Genomic DNA, 20,123 nt, shown 5'->3' on the forward strand with positions numbered 1-20,123 from the left:
ATAACTTAGTGGCAACTCGGGAAGCTACTTTAGAGGACTATCCAAGAACTCAGTATAATCAGTTAACTCTTTGGTGGTTGGAAAGCAACTTAGAAAGCAAACCTGTCCAAGCCATAAGTTAACTGAGAGCATGTACACAACACCAACTGGAAATTAATGAATCACCATATGTTTTGGCTTTGAGTGTGTCCAAGTAGGAGTAACTGTGCTTAGAGCCATAGAGGTTTAATGAATATAGATTCTATACAAGGTCTGTAAAATTGAAAAATGGCGGTAAGATATACTAAGACTTCTATGAAAATATTTATCAATATGAATATAAGGAAATGCGTGGCATGCTGTGGTTTGGTATTGGTCATAGAAAATAGCTATATAGTGATGCAAAACAACTGAGAACCTTACATGAGACAAGCATCTTGAGGAAAGCAAGATAGGGGCATATCCTACGCTGAGAGGTGTACCAATTCTGCAGAACTAAGGCCCTACCCCTAATGTAAGGACTTCACTCTACACATGTTTTCCACCAGAGCTCCAACTAATTATACTTTTGTTTTGGAACTTTGATATATGGCAATGGGAGTTTTTTTTTATGATATCAAAAATGCAATTTTAATATTTCTCTTTACTAAAGTAATTATTTCTTTCAAGATCTTGCGTGACAGTTAAAGGAACAATTCATTAGTGTAGTGGTTAGTAGGAGAGAAGTCAGAAATAACCATGTTCTTTGAAAGTAGAGTTGGAGCACATCACAGTGGGCACTGGATCAAGGTTGCTGTGCACCAACCCGTAATGGGTGTTTTGGGTTCGTGATGGTAGGATTGGGGCTGATTATTTGGGCCATTTGGACATCTGCCTCTGCCATACGGTATTGCTTTTTTGGCAGAAGCTCCCAGAGCTCCTTTCCAAGTTTGCACCTGATCACGGACAGGACTCTGCTTCTTGTTCTTTTTTATGCCTTGTCTCTTTGTGCCCTATTATTGCACTCTGGATAAATGCTTTCTCTAGGTTCTGTGAGCTAACCCCTTTATTGCCCAATATTGAAAATGAATGTCGAGATTGAACCTAGTCTCTAACTCTCTATTGCATCCTTTCATTTTCTCACAATTTTCTTTTAACAAGTTATGTGACATCTGAATGCAGAATGGTAACACCTGTGGTAAAAGGGAGGAGTTATGCATATCAGGCAAATGGAACCCAGACCACTTCCAATTCCCTGCACTCGTGTATTTTTTTTTTTTATTTTCATTTTTGGTACTTTCCCTACATTTCATTTCACTTTTGTACTTCGGCAAGCACACACATTCAGCTTCAAATATTTTTTTTCCTTTAACCTTAATAAGAATGAATCCTGAAGTTTTATTCAAATGACAGCAGAATTTCCAAATATAGAGGTTGGAGTCAGTTATGAACACACAAAGTATAATGAGATGAACAAAATGAGAATAAAAAGTAGACAGGAAAAGAGGACAGAAAAAACTCCTACAAAATTAATGAAACAAAATGTGAAAACATATGATAAAGTCATAAGTGATGTTAGCATGTTCATTGTAAATTAGCCGGCATTTCTTCTCGTCTTTGCCTCTTTTCATCTCTGAACTTGTTACAGCTACACAGGTTCAGCTTATGGTAGTCATTGTGGTAAGCTTATTAAGAGCTCTGAAACCCCATCCATCATTAAACCATCTCAATGTATTATTAAAACAACAGAATGACTTTTCCTCCAGGCAGACAATAAAACAAACTGCAACAACTTCATGCTGTGTCTATAGAACGGAGAATGAATGGAAATTTCTCACTCGCCACTTATTTTGGTCAATGTGCATGACTAAATGAGAGAGCTGGAGCCACGCTTTTACTTTGTAGCCTGAAGAGCCTGAACGGTTGCATCTTGATCAGATCAGAGCACTAAGAGTCAAATTTTTTTGGTTGCTTTTGTTTTGGCCCAATTATATATTTTAGAGAGGTTTTAGGTTTTTTAAAATCAGTTATCTCTTTTTCATCTTTTTAAAAAATATGCTGATTCAGAAAATAATGTGATAAAGGAAATTGGATATGTTTGAATGGAGGGAATGTAAAGAAATTAATATGTTCAGAGATTCTTAGATGAGATGATCAGAAAGCTATGGAAGAGTTACAGCACTTTGGGATCTGTTTTCTGCACCTCCATTATTTGTTTATTCCTAAAACATGAATAATACTAGGCACCTTCCAGGTACTTTTGCAGGTATGTATAGAAACTATAGTCCCTTCTATCAGGAAACTCAATATCCAAAGAGAGAGACAGACAGAAAAAAGAAATGATTGCTTACAATGTAATGGGAAGGGATAATGTACGAGTCATAAAATGAGGGTAGACTTAGGATTCAGCAGTTTCCCATTGAAGTTGATAATGATAATTATCATGAATGTTCACTATGTATTAGGCACTGTATTAAATTCTTTGCATGCATTAATTCATCTAATCTCCAACAAAATTTTGAGGTAACTGTTGTCAGTATTTTCATTTCACATATGAGTAAGCATGTTTAGAGAGACTTTTCGCAAAAAAAGCCTAAGTAGAAAAACATAACCTGACCCTAGGTCTGTCTGATACAGTAGCCTCTGCAAACCTCACTTTCAACATACAAAATTCCTTAGAGACTCACTTATCCTTACCTCCCACTAACTAAAGAGTATACAGTCCTCCTCACATTTACAAGTGCACCTCTTTCTGCCCACAGGTCCTGTTCCTGTGCTTTAATAAAAGCACATTTTGCATTGGGGGGGGGGGGGAGTAAATACTGAAGGATGGCCAATGATTGATTTTCCACTAGGAATTGCAATTCTAGGTGTGTACGTTAGGGGGTGCTCACTTATATACATAAAGAGTTTGAGATAAGGATGTTTACTGCAGCAATGTTAATTTAAAAAAAAACATAAACTGATGAGGGAATATTATTAAGGAATGTTAGATATTTATAAAGAATCCTCTGAAATATTGTAGAGAAGAATCAGGTCATTTGGATTTATAACCCAGCTCTTTTGTCTCCTTACAGTGTGACCTTGGGGAGGTAAATAAACTTTTCTGTGACTTTATTTTCTCATCTGTAAAATGGCAAGGATAAGAGGATCTCACCTATTTGTGACAATTAAAGGAAACAACACAGTAAAGCAACAAAAATGTCTTGCACATAAGTGTTCAAAGAATATCAGCTAATATTATGTAATAGACCTTCATAGTTATGAAGAACAGATATAAGTACTCAAAATGGAAAGTTCTCAAAGACATATTTCTAAACATAAATAAATAAGTTTCAGTTGACACAACATGATATTTATAAGCTATATATTTGCATAAATACATATTATATATAAAAGCACATTTAGCAAAGGACACTTGACAAAATCTCCATCTCACCCCAAAACAGCCCTTCAAAGCATCAATACAGCTCTCATAACTATCTAAGTAATAATTAATTGTGTCTATGCATCTATTGGGGGAAAAAAATGACTTGGGTGAGGTAAGGAGGAGGAATATCCGTTAAAGTTACACTTTTCATTTTTTTTATATAAACATGTACATATATGAATATGTGTGTGCCTTTCTAAAATTGGAGAAAGGCCAAGTTCTGTTGTTCCATTGAGAACAAAAATACATTCTGGAAAGATTTCAAATGTGCTTCTGCCAAATATGGCTTTCATCCTATTTTCAAACAAATATTGATGTCTTTTGCTAGCAGGATTCTTTAAAAAAGTAATGAAGTATAAATGTTTTCCTATCACTAAAACTATGTGCCTCTTTGGGAGATGTTTAGATTTTCTTAAATTCCTTGGAATTTCTTAGCAGTCATGATTTGGATGGGTATTTTTGAGTAATAGGACTGCTTCTTTAAATTCCTTCATCTGTGTGGGTATAATTGTTAACTATCATTTGCCCTTTGCCAGAATGCACGTTTTATATACCCTTCTTAGGCATGTTTTGATTGCTCTTGTAGCAAGGCAGAACCAGCTTAGCACCATTGATTCTAGTGCACTCTTTCTCCAGCCATGCCAATCATTTCGCTTAGACTAGAGGAGTCTCAGCAGGGTTTATGAAAAGCATAGGCTCTCTAGAAGTATGGGGAATGACCAAATTCCTGGGATGTCATTAGAAGAAGATTTTTGGGAAAACAAAGAAACTCTGGTATTATCTAAACCTTTAGAAGCTCAAACAAATGAACATCTGTGTCTTGATGCTAAATCCATTACTTTTTGGTTAAGGAATACAACATTCTATTTTTAATTACCTGCTTTCTCGATTTAAAAAATTATTTTGATAGAGAATATATATATAACATATATATATATATATATATGAATTAATGTATGTCTATCTATCTATCAGAGTACCAAAGATGACGTTTTTTTAAAGGCCAGGAAAACATTCCTTTTAATTTTAGAAGTAGACAATTTATTTTTAAAGTGGAATAAATTTTTTTTTTTTAAGAGGACTTCCCAACTAGAAAGTATGCAGTTAATCTGTATTTAGGACATTACGTTATTTGAGTGTTATTAACTAATTGAGGTCCTGGGTAACAAAATGAGAAAATATTCTACTTAAATATTTTAATATAATTAATAAGTATGTACTTATTTTGAAATTTACAGACTCCCATTAATTTTGTGTTTTCATCTATTTGTAAAATCATTCAATTTTTTTATCTTATTAAAGAAAACTGATTATCTTTTCCTAAAGATAACTAAACTTTTAAAATCACATGTCATCCCTTCCCCCAAGACTCTAATATTTTTGATAAATGAAGAAAACTTCTAAAATTAAGTCACTGCTGGCAGAAAATCAACAAGGAAACAGTGGCTCTGAATGACACACTGGACCAGTTGGACTTAACATATACCTTCAGAACATTTCACCCTAAAGCAGCAGAATACACATTCTTTTTGAGTGCACATGGCACATTTTCCAGAATAGATCATATACTGGGTCACAAATCAAGCCTTAACAAATACAAAGAAGATTGAGATCATAACATGCATATTTTCCACCCACAACTCTATGAAACTTGAAGTCAACCACAAGAAAAAATTTGGAAAGACCACACCTACATGGAGGATAAAGAACATCCTACTAAAGAATGAATGGGTCAACCAGGAAATTAAAGAAGAAATTTTAAAACATATGGAAACAAAGGAAAACATACTGATCCAAAACCTTGGGGATGCAGCAAAAGCAGTCATAAGACGGAAGTCTATAGCAATTCAGGCCTAGCTCAAGAAGCAAGAAAAATCTTGAATACACAACCTAACTCTACACCTAAAAGAACTAGAGAAAGAACAACAAATGAAGCCTAAAGCCAGCAGAAGAAGGGAAATAATAATGATTAGAGCAAAAGTAAATGATATAGAAACAAATAGAAAGACAGTAGAACCAATCAATGCAACCAGGAGCTGGTTCTTGAAAGAATTAATAAAATTGATAAACCCCTAGCCAGACTTATCAGAAAGAAAAGAGAAAGGACCCAGATACATAAAATGACAAATGAAAGAGGAGAGATCATAACCAACACCACAGAGATACAAAAAATTATGAAAATATTATAAAAAATTGTATGCCAACAATTTGAGTAATCTGGATGAAATGAGTAAGTTCCTAGAAACATATAAATTACCAAAACTGAAAAAGGGGGAAATAGACAACGTGAACAGACCAATAACCAGCAAAGAAATGGAATCAGTAATCAAAAATCTCCCACCAAACAAATGTCTAGGGCTAGATGACTTCCCAAGGTAAATTCTACCAAACAAACATTTAAAGAAGTTAGTACCTATTCTTCTCAAACTATTCCAAAGAATAGAAATGGAGTGAAAAACTTTCAAACTCATTTTACAAGGCCAGCCTTACCTTGATTCCAAAACCAAAGACCCCACTAAAAAAAGAGAATTAGAGGCCAGTATCCCTGATGAACATGGCAAAAATTCTCAACAAAATATTAGCAAGCATTAAAAGAATAATTCACCATGATCAAGTGGGATTTATTTCTGGGCTTCCTGGGTGGTTCAGTATTCACAAATCAATATGATACACCACATTAATAAAAGAAAGGATAAGAACCATATAATCCTCTCAATAGATGCAGAAAAAACATTGGACAAAGTACAGCATCCATTTTTGATAAAAGCTTTTCAACAAGTAGGGTTAAAAGGAATATACCTCAACATCATAAAAAACATATATAAAAGACCCACAGAGAATATTATCCCCAGTGGGGAAAGGCTGAGAGCTTTTCCCCTGTGGTTAGGAACAAGATAGGATATCTACTCTCACCATTGATATTTAACATAGTACTGGAAGTTTTGGGTTCCAAAACTTCCATTGCAGATGCCACAATACTCTAAGTAGAAAGCCTGAAAGACTCCACCAAAATATTTCTAGAACTGCTACATGATTTCAATAAAGTTGCAGGATACAAATAGTGTATAGAAATCTGTTGCATTTCTGTACATCAACAGTGAAGTAGCAGAAAGAGAAATCAAGGAATTGATCCATTTACAACTGCACCATAACATACCTAGGAATAAACCTAACCAAAAAGGTGAAAGATCTGTGCTCGGTAAATAATGGAATACTGATGAAAAATTGAAGATGACACAAAGAAATGGAAAAACATCCCATGCTCATGGATTAGAAGAACAAATATTGTTAAAATGTCTGTGCTATCCAAAGCAATCAACACATAATACAACCCCTATAAAAATACCACCAATATTTTTCACAGAACTAGAACAATCAATCCTAAAATTTGTATGGAACCAAAAAGACCCTGAGTAGCTAAAGAAATTTTGAAAAAGAAAAACAAAGCTGTGGACGCACAATTCTGGAATTCAAGATATAGTAAAAGCTGTAGTGATCAAGCCACTATTATGGGTATTGGCTCAAAAACAGAGCCATAGATCAATGGAACAGAATAGAAAACTTAGAAATGGACCCACAACTATATGGTCAACTAATCTTCGACAAAACAGGGAAGAATATTCAATGGCAAAAAAGTCTCTTCAATAAATGGTGGTTGGGAAAACTGGACAGAGACATGCAGAAGAATGAAATGGGCCACTTTCTTACACCATACATGAAAATAAATTCAAAATGAATGAGAGGCTTAAATGTGAGACAGGAAACCATCAAAATCCTAGAGGAGCACAGACAGTAACCTTTGACCCTGGCCATAGCCATTTCTTACTAGGCATGTCTCTTGAAGCAAGGGAAACAAAAGCAAAAATGAACTATTGGGACTTCAAGATAAAAAGCTTCTGCACAATGAAGGAAGCAATCAACAAAACTAAAGGGCAACCTTCATAATAGGAGAAGATATTTGTAAATGACATAGCCAATAAAGGGTTAGTATCCAAAATCTATAAAGAACTTACCAAACTTAATATCAAAAAGACAACTAATCCAGTTAAGAAAGGGAAAGAAGACATCAACAGACATTTCTCCAAAGAAGACACAAATGGCCAACACACATGAAAAAATACTCAACTTCACTCGTCATGAGGGAAATACAAATCAAAACTACAATGAGATACCACATCACACCTGTTAGAATGGCTACAATAATTTAGGAAACAACAGATATTGATGAGGATGCAGAGGAACGGGACCCATTCTTGCACTGTTGGTGGGAATGCAAAGTGGTGCAGCCAGTTTAGAAAACAGTATGTACATGTTCCTCAAAAAGTTAAAAATAGAATGATCCAGCAATTGCACTTCTAGGTATTTACCCAAAGAATACAAAAATAATGATTTGGGACACATGCACCCCATGTGTATAGCAGCATTATCAACCATAGCCAATTTATGGAAACAGCCCAAATGTGCGTCAACTGATGGATGGATAAAGAACTTGTGGTAAATATATATATATAATAATATGTATTATATATATATATATATATATATATATATATATATATATATATTTCTCAGCCATAACAAAGAATGAAAACCTGATATTCATTGTGATGTGAATGGAGCTAGAGTGTGTTATGCTAACTAAGCCACATAAGTCAGCCAGAAAAGGAAAACATAGGATTTCAGTCATATGTAGAATTTAAGAAACAAAACAAATGAACATGAAGTAAAAAAGAGAGAGAGAGAATGGGAGAGAGAGAGGTAAGGCAAACCATAAAAGAGGCTCTGAACTCTAGAAGACAAATTGGGGGTTGCTGGAGGGGAAGTGGGTGGAGGGAATGGGCTGGAAGGGTGATAGGTATCAAGGGGGGCACTTGTGATGAGCGCTGGGTGCTATATGTAAGTGATGATCACTAAATTCTGCTTCTGAAACTAACATCACACTGTATGTTAACTAACTGAAATTTAAATAACAACTTGAAACAAACAAAGAAAAAATAAACCATTGCTTTCCTTATACTGGCACTACTTTGAACAGAAACATTTTAGTTTACATAGACCTGCAAAAACAGTAGCTTTAGAACCGGAAGGTTTGCCTTAATGTTCTTCTATCACTAGCTGTAGATTTTACAAATTATATAACAAGATGACCTTCCATTTAAAATCTTTTTCAATTATGAATTTTTCAAAATCTTTCTCTTTTTTTTTTTGGTCAATTTTTTTTTATTGTAGATTTTCAGTCCTCTTTTTGGAATTTATTTTAAAATAGCACTTATTTTTTTCTGATTTTTTTCCTGTCATAAATACAAACCTAGCTTTTTTTCTTAGAAGATTTAGAAATTATAGAATGATACAATGCAAGAGAAAATAAGTCAGAGTTCTACCATCTAGAATAAAAAGAAAAGTTAATATTTTGGCTTACGGATTTCCAGATTTGCATTAGAGATACAGTCTTAAAACACAGGTGCTATGCAGAGTGTTTTATAATATATTTTAAGCATTTTGTAGGTCAAGTAAATGCATTTTAAAATATAACTTTAAAATTTCATGATATTTTCTCGTATGCTTGTATCAAAGTTATTTTATTTACTCCCTACTCCTTATCATTTAGATTGCTTACTAATTTTGCTTTTAAAATTAGTGCTAAATTAAACATCTTCATGCATTCATCTTTTCGCACTTGTCTAATATGTTTTTCTACAAGATGAATCTGAAAAAGTGACATTTTGAAATAAAGACTTATATCCTGAAAAGGCACATTCAGCATATGGCCATTTTGTTTCCCCGGAAAGACTACTAATTTGCATTGTCACCAGCAGATTTCTTTGAAAAATTTGTTTTGAGTATAGTTGACAATGTTACATTAATTTCAGGTGTACAACGTAGTGGTTCAACTCGTAGGTAAGCTGTGCTCACCACAAGTATAGCTACCATCTGCTACCCTATAATACTATTATAGTATCATTGACTCTATTGCCTATGCTGTGCCTTTTAATCTGTACTTACTCATTCCATAACTAAAAGCCTGTATTTCCGACTCCCCTTCACCCATATTGCCCATCTCCCCCATTCCTCTCCCCTCTGATAGTTAATACTTTGTTTCCATATTTACAGCTCTGATTCTGCTTTTCATTTGTATATTCATTTGTTTTGTTTTTTAGATTCCATATATGAGTGAAGTCATATAGTATTTGTGTTTTTCAGTCTAACTTACTTCACTTAGCATAATATCCTCTAGGTCCATCTATGTTGTTGCAAATGGTGAGATCACATCTTTTTGATGGATGCATAATATTCCTCTGTGTGAGTGAGTGAGCGTGTGTGTGTACACCACATCATCCTTATCTATTTGTCTATTGATAGACATCTAAGTTGCTTCCATATCTTGGCTATCTTAACTAATACTGCACTAAAAAAGGTGTGCATATATCTTTTCAAATTAGTGTTTTCATTTGCTTCAGGTAAATACCCGGTAGTGGAATTATTGGATTGTGTGGTATTTCTATTTTTAATTTTTTGAGAAACCTCTATTTTGTTTTCACAGTGGCTGTGCCAACAACAGTATATGAGGGTTTATTTTTCTCCACATTCTTGCTAACACTTGTTATTTCTTGTCTTTTTTATTTTAACCATTCTGACAGGTGTCAGATGATATCTCATTGTGATTTTTGATTTGCATTTCCCTGAGATGAGTGATGTTGAGCATCCTTTCATGTGTCTGTTGGCCATTTGTATGTCTTCTTTGAAAAAATGTCTATTTAGTTCATTTGCCCACTTTTTAATAGATTTTTTTTCCTTTTTTTGTGTTGAGTTGTAGAGGGTTTATTTATTTATTTTTTTACATATTTTGGATATTAACCCCTTATTTGATATGTAATTTGCAAATATCTTCTCCCATTTAGTAGGTTGCCTTTTAATTTTGTTGATGTTTTCCTTCACTGTGCAAAAATCATAGTTTGATGTAGTCCCATCAGTTAGTTAATTTTTACTTTTTGTTTCTCTTGCCTTGGGAGAGACATATCTAGAAAAATGTTGTATGGCTGATGTCAGAGAAATTATTGCCTGTGTTCTCTTCTCAGATTTTTCAGGCTTCAGGTCTCACATTCAGGTCTTTTATCCATTTTTAGTTTATTTTTAAGTATGGTGTCACCAACAGATTAAGTACCAATCTGCACTTACCCACACCTACATTGGTATAAACATATTTTAAAAAGTTTTTGCTAATTTTTAAGTGAATAACTGAGCAGCACTGCTACTTTAATTATACTTCTCTGATCCCTATTGCGGTATAGTGTAACATATTATGCTAACATGAGACTTAATTACGCCTTCTTCGCTGTTGAAAGAGTTAGACTCATTCTATTTGGTCTTTTGATTGGTGTAAATTCTGAAGTATGTATTGGTATAGGAGAAAGGAAAGGATGAATTTCACAAGAAAGTAACAAGTTACATTAAGATATAGGTAGAATTGATGAGACTGGAGGGAATGTAGTTAAGTGTGATAGCTGGCATCCTCAGGAACATGAAGAAATGTGATGGATGTTCTGAATGGGTAAATAAATATTGGAGAACATGAGGAACTTGTCATCTGAGAAACAGGAAATTATCTTTTTTTAGGGAAAAAGCACTTTTAAATTGGAATGATCACCTCATATGACATCTTCTCAGTGAAGCAGAGGTGAAAGAATCTTTGTAAAGCAAAGATGTGGATTTGAGGAAAAGTAAAAGTTGTACTAGACTTTCAGGTCAAGAAATTCAAAAGCAAATACTTCCACAGTGCTGCAGAAATTCTACAACAGTAAATTTTACAAAGTAAAATATGACAGGAAACAAGGTGGGGATGGGGAGCAAACACAAAGAAAGTACAAGGATAATACTTAATTTATTTAATGTGGTTGTTTTTATAGTTCTGACAAGGATTTAATGAAAGCTGTGAATCCTTTTTATCAGATAAATGCATGTTCATAGTATTTTACAAAGAATTTTAGCTAGTGAGATATTCTCCTACAATGAATTAAGGATCTTTACACAGTAAGGGAATATTTTTTAAAGGCTGTTACTCATTAAGGTGATATATAAGACTTTCTCCCAAGGTTTTCAACCTTGGGCTGCCTATATTGAGATGGAAAATGGAATTTTCAGAAACACGATAATGTCACCATTGTGGCATGTAGGCTTAAGTAGTTTTTAAAAATGAGAATAAATGGAAAGACATAGAGACTCATTTACATTCTTTGATTATTACTTGGTTCTGCTGCTGCTGCTCAGACTCCTTTTTGGGTGAGCCTCCTCTGTCTTCCTTAATATGTAAACTCCTAAGGGATGTGAGTATGTTCCCTTGACTGTAATTGCTTTTTCCCTTAAAGGTTAAGCATGAACTAGGTAGGACCCTATGAAGATGAGAGATGGAATCTTTTTTTTTTTTTTTCAGAGTGGCTTCTACCTCAGACCTAAAACTAAAAGTCTAAAAAAGGGGTTGTTGAGTTCCATCCATGATCCCACTCATGTTCCTATAACAGGAGCACAAGCAGATATACTGCAACCAATAAAGGGAGTACATGTGACTCATATATACGTATTTCAATCTGCGAAGTTTGCATTGAGAATTGGTAAAGTACATGACTCATAATGGGAATTCCATTTGTAATAAATCCCTTCTCTTCTTAAGGAATTGAAAGGAAATTAACTAATCATGGTACTTACTGAAAATGTGTCTTATTTAAGGTCATGTCTCTCTGACTGAAAAAGAGCAGACTACGTCATTTTCTGCTATACTAATGCCAATGTTAATGTCTGTGTGGAGTTTTTCATGGTTGATTTGATCATTTCTTTAGAGTTGGGCCATTCTTATAAAATGTTACCAGACAAGTGGAATCAATGGTAGTGTATTGACAAGGTTTATTATCTTCTCCGAAATCATTTGAAAAGACAGACATGTGAATTTCACTCAGGAGAAAACTGATTTTGGTTATACAAGTTCTTATCCTCTTTGAGTCACCCGCCAGAAACATTTGTATCATTAAGGACATATCTTAGGTATAATGTGACTAGGATGTTACATATATTGTGCATATAATGTAGAAATCCAAGTAAAAGTGGAAATATTTGATATAGTAAGAGTAACAAAAGAAAACAAATATGAAATGATAATCTTGCAAAAGTAATAACTGAGATAATTTTGAGTGTTGAGACACATTTTGGTCTCTAGGTGTTTAGTGCTGAATCATGTGAGCATGGCACTTTGACAGAAACTAACACAACCAAATGAAATTCCATTTAAGATGCAAATGCAGGTAAAGTCACCTGTTCCAAGCCTCTATGCAGAGATGAATATGACAATAGGAAAAAAAAGTACAGAAAAGTTGATGGAATGATTGAAGCTTGCAGTAAGTCTATAGAAATGGTATCTGGGGGATGATCCAACAAGAAGATAAAATAATTTTAATTATTTATGCACCCAACACAAGAGCACCTAAAAACATAAGACAGTTAATCAAGAAACTAACCAATAGTTTCAGGAACTCAATAGTAATGCAATAACAGTAGGGAACTTGAACACACCACTCACATCAATGGGCAGATAGTCTAAACAGAAAATCAAAATCAATGAGAAAACAGTGGCTTTGAATAACACACTGGGCCAGATGGATTTAACAGATATATTCAGAACATTCTATCCTAAAACAGCAGAATACACGTTCAAGTATACACAGAGTATTCTCCAGAATAGATCACATAGTCAGCCACAAAATAAGTTCCAACAAACTCAAAAAGATTGAAGTCATCCCATGCAGCTTTTCTGACCACACTATGAAACTAGAAATCAACCACAGGAAAAAATCTGGAAAGAGCACAAAAATATGGAGGTTAAATAACATGCTAATAAACAATGAATGGGTCAACCAAGAAACTCAAGAAATAAAAAAATTACATGAAGATAAATGAAAATGAAACACAATAGTCCAAAATCTTTGGGATGCAGTGAAAGAGATTCTAAAAGGAAACCGTATAGCAATACAGGCCTACCTCAAATTTTTATTTTATCTTTGATATTTATAATTGTTATATCTTCTTGTTGGATTATCCCCTTTATTAATATAGCATATCCTTCTTTGTCTCTTGTTACAGTCTTCATTTTTTTTAAAGATTTTATTTGTTTATTCATGAGAGACACAGGCAGAGGGAGAAGCAGGCTCCATACAGGGAGCCTGATGTGGGACTCGATCCCAGATCCCAGGATTATGCCTTGAGCCAAAGGCAGGCACCCAACCACTGAGCCACCCAGGCATCCCACAGTCTTCATTTTAAAGTCAATTTTGTCCAATTTTGATACTTATAAGTATCACTTTAATGACATCCATTTGCATGATAAATGTTTCTCTATTCCCTCACTTTTGATCTGCATGTGTTTTTATGTCTGAAATGAGTTTCTTATGGGCAGCAAAAGGATAGGTCTTGTTTTGGTTTGTTTGGTTTATTTATTTGTTATTTATTATTTATTTATTTATGAGAGACACAGAGAGAGAGAGAGAGAGAGAGAGAATGAGAGAGGCAGAGACACAGACAGAGGGAGAAGCAGGCTCCATGCAGGGAGCCTGATGTGGAACTTGATCCCAGAACCCCAGGATCATGCCCCGGGCCAAAGGCAGATGCTAAACCGCTGAGCCACCCAGGCGTCCCTGTTTGTTTGTTTGTTTTAAATTCATGCTGTCATCTTATGTCTTTTTGATTGGAGCATTTAGTCCATTTACATCCAAAGTAGGTATTGATATATATGTTTTTATTGCCATTTTATAGCTCATCTTATGGCTGTTTCTGTTGTTTTTGTCTGATCCTTTTCTTGCCCTCTTTCATTTGTCACTAGCTTTCTTTTGTGATATACTTGGATTCCTTTCTCTTTATTCTTTGCATATCTATTACTGGGTTTTGATTTATGGTTACCACTAAGTTTGTGTATAACCTCTTCTGCACTTAGCAGTCTGTACTAAGTTGATAATCACTTAAGTTTGAACCAATTCTTTTCTCCTCTCCCCTCCATGTCTTAGGTAAATGGTGTCATATTTTATATTTATATAATAAATGTCCTCTTATTTTGTGAACCCTTGACTGATTTTTACATATATACTTGCTGCTTTTGTATTTCCTACTTTTCATACTCTTACTTAGGATCTTTTCTTTGGGTTCGCTTTAACATTTCTTGTAGGGCTGGTTGAGTGGTCATGAACCCATTTAGTTTTAGTCCGAGAAACCCTTTATCTCTTCTTCTATTCTGACTGATAGAGTATTCTTGGCTGCAGGATTTTCCCATTCATCACTTTGAATGTATCGTGCCACTTCTTTCTGGCCTGCAAAGTTTCTGCTGAAAAACCTACTGATACCTTTATAGGCTCTCCATTGTATATAACTGTCTTATTTTCTTTTCTTTTCTTTTTTTTCTTTTCTTTTCTTTTCTTTTCTTTTCTTTTCTTTTTTCTTTTCTTTCTTTTCTTTTCTTTTCTTTCTTTTCTTTTCTTTCCTTTTCTTTTCTTTCCTTTTCTTTTCTTTTTTCTTTTCTTGCCTGTGTAGGCAGGGTGTGCAAGTTAGCTGGAGCGTTTTCTCTTTTCTTTTCTTTTCTTTTCTTTTCTTTTCTTTTCTTTTCTTTTCTTTCCTTTTCTTTTTTTTCTTTTCTTTTCTTTTCTTTCCTTTTTTCTTTCCTTTTCTTTCCTTTCCTTTTCTTTTCTTTTTTTTCTTTTCTTTTCTTTTCTTTTTCTTTTCTTTTCTGTTTTCTTCTTTTCTTTTCTTTATTCCAGTATAGTTAACATATAACCACTTTAAAAATTGTTTAAAGTTATCTTTTTATCACTACTCTTTGCCATTTTACATACCTTGTGTCTTAGTGTGGACCTCCTTGGGTTGATTTTGTTGGGGGATCTTTGTGCCTCCTGGATCTGGATATGTTTTCTTTCCCAGATTAGGGAGGTTTTCAGCTATTACTCAAATGAATTTTCTGCCTCCTTTTCTCTCTCTTCTCCTTCTTGGATCCTTATAATGCAAATGTCATTATAATTGATGGAGTTGCTGACTTCCTTAAGTCTAGTCTCCTTTTATATAATATTTTTTTCTCACCTGCTCAGCCTGATTCCTTTCCATTACTCTGTCTTCGAGGTCACTGATTTATTCCTCTACTTCCTTTAGCCTGCTGTTTATTCCATCTAGCATATTTTTACCTCCATTTATTGTATTTTTCATCTCTGATTGGCTCTTTTTTATTGCTTTGTTATGTTATGGGTTTTATTAATGTCCTCCACTCTTTTTTTCAAGTCCGATGAGTATCTTCATGATTCCTACTTTAAATTCTCTATCAGGCATGTTACTTATACCTGTTTCACTTAGATCTCTGGCTGTGGCCTTACCCTGTTGTTTCATTTGAGACAAATTACTATGCCATCTCATTTTGTTTAAGTCTCTGTGCATGCCTCTTTGTGTCAGGAAAGTCAGTGATATATCCTGCTCTTGAAAGTAATGGTCTTATGAAAGATAAGTCCTGTAGTGCCGTGAATTATAGGATTCCCTGTTCCCCAGAATGTGGAATTTCAGGGGGTGTCTCCTATGTGTCTTGGATGAACCCTGCTGTTTTGTCATGTCCACTTTTTCCTTTAGTTCAGTCATCTGTAGAAGGTCTCTTTACCTATCATGGGCAATGTGGTCCCTTGCCAGTGTGGGTCTTGCAGTTTTAACAAGGTATGAGTAGGTCTGCTTGTGAAATGAGATGTGCCAAAGCCATTTCTGGCATCTGCGTTGTGTAGGCAGGGTGTGCAATTTTAACAAGGTAGACCTCCTCTTCCTGCAGGGACCACCACCACTGCTGGTAGGACTGAGGCCCTGCAAAACACACAGGTGGGGAAATGCAGTGTTGGCAAGCTTTGGGCCAGTCTTCTGGGTGAAGGGACTCAGCTGGAACTGAGGCATTCATAACTGCAAAGGGCAGATCCACCCAAGTGCAGTGGGGCAGGGCTTGGTGTAAGCAAGTTAGTTGGAAGCATTGGAACTGTGCTGCTTCTCTCAGGTGGCTATGCGTTTGTGCTGGGGGGAAAGGGGAGGGAGATAGCACCTGCCAGCTCCTTTGCTTCTCTCTCTAGGACATTCTTTGGAATGGATAAACTGCTCTCCCTCCCTTATGCTGCAGGTGTTTTTCAAACTGCTGTTTCTACACTCTATCTCCTAGGGCTGTTTTTTTGCGCTATCTCTTTAAGGGTGGGACTTGGCTTCCTATTGCTCTCTGCCTTTTCCTAAAACAGAGCCCACTGATTTATAAAATTCCAGGCTTTAAGTCCCTCTGTGTGATAGTATGTTTCTTGCCTTTTTCCACACCTGTGGCCCTCTCCCATCTCTGCACTCCACGGATAGCCATAGACCATCTATTCCCCCTCCTGTGAGGAGTAAACTCTCTTCCTACCCTCTTGTATATGGCCTCTTCTCTATCTTTAGTTGTGGAGTTTGTTCTGCCAATCTTTGGGTCATTTTCTGGGTTATTTATGCTGATGTGAGTGTTATCTAGTTGAAGCCATGGGATGAAGTGAGCTTAGGTTTCTTTTACTCTGCCATCTTCCCAGCCTCTAACTTGAGAGCACACTTATCTTGATGAGTACTGAGTAATATATGGAACTATCTAGTCATTATATTAAAAGAAAGGAGGGATGCCTGGCTGTCTCAGTCAGTAGAGTATGTGACTCTTGATCTTGGGGTTGTGAGTTCAAGCCCCACATTGTATGTAGAGATTACTTAAAAAAATTAAAAACCCAAATGATATCTGCATTGATGTACTACCATAGGAAGAGTGATTAATTATTTGGCCACAAAATTTTTGTGTTTTAATCATGTTTAACTTATAGCTGAAAACAGATTATTTTTAAAAAATCACTTACAATCCCCACCCCACATTGATTCATCTAGTATTTTCAACAAAACAATTTGTGGGTGATAATTTAATTATAGATCATTTATATAATGTCTTACCTCTGAGGACTTCAAAGACTAAAATTATAGAACAAGAGAATATAGCAATTGTGGCAATGACATATGCATAGCAAAATGAAGGGAGCTATAAATTTAAGATACATATAAAGTCTCTATATTTTTTTGCTTACTTTTAAGTTTCAATGAAACTAAACACTTTAGCCCAGTAACTTACTTAACAATCAAAGAAAGCATATTTGCCTCATGAGTCAGAAATGTGCTATAGAAACTGAAGGTTACTAAGGCAGGCCCAATATTGGAGACACAGGACTCCTCTGATGGGTTCAGGTTGTGCCAACAATTTGGTCAAACTTTCTTAAAACCCTCATGCTGTCTACTACCCTTGTACCCAGCTTTTCTGTTTTTTCTCTTCCCTCATAAGGGCTTCTTTTCAAGTTTCCCTCACAGATGTTTTCCTTAATAAATCTTTGCATAGCTAATTCTATCTTGGTATCATGTGCTTCTCAGAGTATCCAAATAACACAAGTGATATTGGGAGTTATCCAACAAAACAAGCAATAAGACAGGGACTTTGGACTGGCTTACTCATTGCCTGGTGGGGAAGAGGATGTTGTCCTGTTTGGCAGATGAAGCAACACTAATTCTTTGTACAATCAGTATTACAATTGCTCAAGGTTACAGTGATGGTGAATTTCATTAGTGGTGACAGGAAAATATCAAGGTGGAGGTCAATGCTGTGGCAAAATTTAAGGATTCAGACATTTGAAAGTTTTGGGTTAACAGTGCCTACAAAATTAGTGGAATTGGCTGGTTACTTCCAAGTTATATTGATACCCTCCAGAGGGATAATAAGGGACTGAATGAAGGCTGTCCACAAGCTTTTGTATCTTATGAAGAGCTCATCTCTCGTAGTGAAAGCACAGACAGAGCTGTGCAGTGGGCTGAGGATCTGCAAAATTCCAGAGATAGTTGAATGATCACTCAATGGTCTGCTTTGTTATACCAAGGCCAAGGTGCTGGTTGGAAAAATTGGGGGCCCTAAAACATGAGATGGAAATATCTTGGCACAGGACTCTGAGGATGTATCTACATTTGCCTATGAGCATTATGGGGTTCAGAGATAGACTACCTTTCCTGACAAAGACCTATCATTTCTGCTGCAGGACTTGTAGTGGGCTGTGGCATAGTGGAACAGCACTGCTGTCCTCCACCAGCAGCTGCTTGATTAAATGGTGGCTGGTGGAAGGCACTACTTCTGCCTGCTGCCCCTGCTGGTTCTGGTTAAGCAAATGATAAGCTCAACCACTCAGGACATGAATTACACATACCAGCCCCACTATGTTTCCCTAATATGCAGTTGTGGAGCTGTCAGTGTCCTCAGGGTGCTGCTCAGTGGCCCTGTGCTGCTGCTGCTGGTCACTGGCCTAATGCTGGCTGGCCTGGTCACTGCCCCTGCTCAGCCATTGGCTGCCTTGCTGTTCATGGGCCTAGCTTGCTCTGCCTTTGTTCTTGCTGCTGGGTTTGCTGCTGTATCATGTGAGTGTGAGTGGACACTGCCTTCGCATCTGTTTGGCCACTCCCTCCACCCACAGTGACCGTGTTGGCAATGGCAGAGTCTTCAGCATCTCAGGATGGTTGTCTGCTCATTAGTGTCATGAGACCACATCTAGCATCATCATCCTCATCTGATACAGCAAGAGCCTCTTTCCTACCACCTGCCTCAGTGTTCGCATATCTGTGCCAGGGCATGAATGTGTATGTGTGTGTGTGTGTTTGTGTGTGAATGTGTGTGCATGTATGCTCATGCACGAGCAAGAAGGGAATAGTGAATATATGTGGGTGTGTACACATTCCCAGAACAATATAGCCCTTCTGTGGGATTGAGTGATATGTGACTAAGAGCCTGTGTGAACCCACATAATCACACCATGGGGAGGTAAATGTATGTTTCCTTGGAACTTTGTTTTTTTGCTCACAGAACTATCAGAATCTTCCTGTCTATATCTGGGGTCTCTAGGCCAAGAAGTGTCTAGGATCTCTGAAGATTCTTGACCCCTATTGCCATAATTCTTTGAGTCTAAACTCACCCTATGACACCTGTTAGGGATTTCCACAAGAATGATTCATTGCCACCACAGAGACCCTTCATTGAGGAGAATAACTGGTTGCAAAGTGGAAAGAACATGGGCTCTGGAGTGTGACAGTTCTGGATTTGGATTCCCCCTCTATTACTTACCAGCTGGGGAGCTTGGGCAAGTGATTTAAGCTTTCTGAGCCTCAGTTTCTTGAAGATCATGGTTGTAGTCATGGTCATGGTAATTGATTGGTAAGGATGCAATGACATCTAGTATGGAAGGACTGGGCACATGGCAGATGTGCAATAAAAATGGTGGCTGCTGAAACAAAATAAACAGAAAAAATCTCCTCCCAAGGAAACAGGTGATTCCCTCAGGAATTGCCCTTTTCTTCACTTCTGGCCATAGGCTGATAAGTCCTAGAATAGCCATATTGGGCCTGATAAAGAAGGAAGTAGACTTTATACATTGAATGAGTTCAAATAATTAGATAGTATATGCTGGTTTAAGTCAGAAGAATACCTTTGTGATGGGACTTTGAATGTGCTTCATCAAAGAGGCCAGAATGTAATCCTATGTAAGCAAGTACTGTTGATGTGGGGCAGTTGATTTTCTTGGGACAAAGCATATCCTAGCAAAGACTCTAGGAGATGGAGCAAACTTGCTGCTCTGGTGACTCTTGGAGGCCATAGAGAAGTGATGGCCAG

At 36.2% G+C, this 20,123-nt stretch overlaps 1 long non-coding RNA gene and 1 pseudogene across 4 annotated transcripts in view; both read left to right on the forward strand.

Annotated features, from left to right (window-relative positions):
• The window catches only part of LOC140632707 (uncharacterized), a 668,295-nt gene that overhangs the window by 346,259 nt on the left and 301,913 nt on the right, over positions 1–20,123 (forward strand). The gene's annotated exons all lie outside the window — the stretch shown is intronic.
• Positions 268–19,030, forward strand: LOC140631683 (transmembrane protein 125-like; annotated as a pseudogene).

This window comes from Canis lupus, chromosome 4 (genome assembly GCF_048164855.1).
Source record: "Canis lupus baileyi chromosome 4, mCanLup2.hap1, whole genome shotgun sequence".
Lineage (NCBI taxonomy): Eukaryota > Metazoa > Chordata > Mammalia > Carnivora > Canidae > Canis > Canis lupus.